A 3,881-nucleotide genomic window follows, 5' to 3' on the forward strand; every position below is an offset into this window, starting at 1 on the left:
TGGAGGAATTTCAGTGTGTAAAGGACAAGGGTGCAACAACCGTGATCTCCGATCCCTCAGGCGGCACTGCATCAAGACTCCTCATTCCTCTTTAAGCCATATCACCACATGGGCTCAGGATTACTTTGTCAAAGCTTTGTCAAGTACCACAATACGTAGTTACATCCACAATCGCCAGTGAAAACTGTACTGTGCCAAAAGGAAGCCCTATGTTAACAGTGTCCAGAAGTGGCGAAGACTTCTCTGGGCTTGGAGGAATCTGGGATTGACCATCACACAGTGGAAACATATACTGTGGTCAGATGAATCAGTATTGCAGGTATTTTTTGGAAGAAAATGGTACCGTGTGCTCCGGACCAAAGAAGTAGATGATCATCCAAACTGTTTCCAGAAACAAGTCCAAAAGCCAGAGTCTCTCATGGTATGAGGATGTGTCAGTGCCCTTGGCAAAGTTAACTTAAGGGTTTATTTAACCCTATAAGATTATACTAGCTGACTGACTGGCTAACTAATTTAGCGGCTAATTCATATGATATTTTATGAAGTTAACTTCATATCAGAAGTGCATTAATGTAAAGTACAGAGAGATTTTGGAGCACAATATGCTGCCTTCTTTTCCAGGGACGCCCATCATATTTCAATCTCAAGGTTTTTTTTCTTCACTTCCGCCATTAGTGAAGTTTTTTTTCCCTCTCCGCTGTCGTCACTGGCTTGCATGGTTCAGGATCTATAGAGCTGCGCATCATTGGATTTGCTCTTCAATATTTGGACTCTCAGTAGTGATTATTAAACCACACTGAACTGAGCTAAACTGAACTGAACTTAAACACTAAAAACTGAACTACACTGTTCCTATTTACTGTGACCTTTTATGTGAAGCTGCTTTGACATAATCTACATTGTATAAGCGCTATACAAATAAAGGTGAATTGAATTGAATTGAATATTTCAACAAGACATTGCAAAACCACATTCCGCACATATTACAAAGTCCTGGTTATGGAGGAAGAGGATACAGGTACTTGACTGGCCTGTCTGCAGTCCCGACCTGTCTCCAATAGAGAATATGTGGCACATTTTGAAGATGCGACAACAAAGACCGCATGTCCATTTACGAATGAACGAATGAGGTAAAATTACACCACAAACACTTCATCAGTTGGTGTCTTCAGTCCCTAATTGTCTTTTAAGCGTTGTGAGAAAAATGTCAACATTATAAAGTGGTAAATGCTTTACTGTCCCAAATTTTTTTGAAATGTGTTGCAAGAACCAAAATTGGACTGTGTGTTTATTTTGGGGGGAAAAACCAATAACAATCATGAGGAACACATTAAATAATGTTTGTTGTGTTGTCTGCAATGAAATACGGTAATTTTAGAAATCACTTCCTTTTTTTGTTTACGTTTTCCATACTGTGCCAACTTTTCCTGATTTGGGGCTGTATAATATACAATTAAATACTTAAATAAATAATATATTATTGTTATTATTTTTATTATTATTATTCAAAACATTTATGTTTTACAGTGATAACCATGGGAAATGCCTATCATTTTATCTAATTTATTTTCCGGTTGATTATGTCTGTTTTCCCCCTAATGGTGAGGTTTTTTCTTCTTTTTTTATCAGTTTGCCATTCGCGTCCAATCTCCAGCACCTCGCGGGTGAGTGATAAGGCCCCGCGCGCTCATTTGTTTGAATTAGAAAGTGTCTGGTCAAAGATCTTCCCTCAAAGTAAATCTACAACAGCTTTCAAGTCCAAGGTATAAAAGCATGAAGAAGTGCCATGTCGACCTGAAGACGGGCAAATCTCAAAGGGGCAGAAAACACGAGGGCAGAAGGGCAGCTGCGTGACTTATGGCCATGTGCTGAGAGAAACGGAGAAAAAGAGAGATATGTGGGGTAAAAACAGCCCGTCTGATGAGCCAAAATTGAATAAAAGGCGGTGAATGCGATCCAGATCTTCTCCGTGTGCCCACAATGCTGTTTCCATTAGCATGATGAGTGGTTGAAAGAGCTCCACATGTTCAGACTCTCATCACCTCCTGCTTATCGCTCCGACACCTCCGGCCACATTCCCGTCTGGTTCAGCCGCGTGGGTGATTTATCCTTTGGTTTGGGGCGAATTTATAATAGTTTGTGATTTGTGGTTGTTTTAGATCGCAGTTGTTTTTGCGTGTTTATTTATTTATTTTTAAATCACTGTTGGAGATTAGAGAGAGATAGTGGTTTTAGACACGGCTGCATGCACAGACACACACACATATAGGGACAAATATTAATCAAATCCAAAATAAAACCTTGTTTTGACATAAGAAATATGTGTGTACTATATATGTTATACTATATATACTATATATGTAAATGCACACACACGCACGCACGCACGCACGCACACACACACACACACACACACACAAAACAAAGCTTTACAAAAGAGTTTTGCATAGATATTTATAAATAATAATAACAATGATAATTCCTTACATATATATATATATATATATATATATATATATATATATATATATATATATATATATATATATATATATATATATATATATATATTTTACATATATATATATATATATAAAGCACTTTTCTGGACACTCAAAGTGCTTTACACATTTTTGGGGGAAATCTCCTCATCCACCACCAGGATGACTCGACGGCAGCCATATTGTGCCAGACCGCACACCACACAACAGCTGATTGGGGATGGTTACGAGGCCATGATGGACAGAGGCCAGTAGGCAAATTTGGCAGGGGTTAAACCCCTTCTCTTTTTCGAAGGACATCTTCGGATTTTTAATGACCACAGAGAGTCAGGACCTCCGTTTAATGTCTCACCCGAAAGAAGGCACTCACTGAGCAGTATAGAGTTCCCATCAAAATACTGGGGCGTTAGGACCCACACAGACCACAGGTTGAGCGCCCCCTGCAGGTCTCACTAACACCAATTTAAATTTATATATAATTTGTATCATATACATTCACATTTATGCGTGCATGGGTGTGTTTAAATATAAATAATACATTTACACAGTACACATACATATTTTATGTCAAAACAAACTTTTATTTTGGATGCGATTAACCATGATTAATCCCTGTCCTGCTCTATATGTATCGAGAGAGAGAAAGAGAGAGAGATTGATTGTGTTGCTGAAACCTATTTTCAAATGCTTGTTTTCTCATGCCCAAAAACACCAGTTATGTAAATAAAAAAAACAATAAATAATTTTCAGCTTATAGACAAATTTACTGTCCTGTAAACGTATTCTAAACGCCACTATAGTTGACTTTCATACTTACCTATTGTGTTCACCTGTGCCTTGTTTATTTCCAACACAATAATATTTCATATGTACATTAAAACCCATTTTCCAAAGTTTGCATTTCCCCAGTTTATAACATATACCGATGCTACCATCAATTATTTTCCAAACACTTCCAAACAAGCAACAAAAATGCTTTAGAATAAGTTTATGTACTAGCTTTTAAAGAATTGTATTAAAGACCAGTTATTTTAAACAAAAAAAATCTTCAAAATTTCTGATTATAAATTTGAGGATAGGCATTTTCTTCTATAAATCTAGAATAATAAGAAAATTACAGTAATTAAAAATAGTAGCACTATAAGAGCCATATTTTAATATGTTTGCATTTACAAGCCCCCAAAACACATAGTCATGTACAGCTAAAATACATTTAAATATTTTTACCCCTTTGTTTAGTTCAGCTCATTCAGTTCAGTCGGTTATTGTCCTTGTTATGGTGTTTTATTTTTTGTATCATGTATGCCTGAGTTATTGTTTAAAATAATAATATTAAAACTTAATAAATAAACAAACAAATAAACAATAACAAATGAAATC

This window comes from Danio aesculapii, chromosome 18 (assembly GCF_903798145.1).
Source record: "Danio aesculapii chromosome 18, fDanAes4.1, whole genome shotgun sequence".
Taxonomy (NCBI): Eukaryota; Metazoa; Chordata; class Actinopteri; order Cypriniformes; family Danionidae; genus Danio; species Danio aesculapii.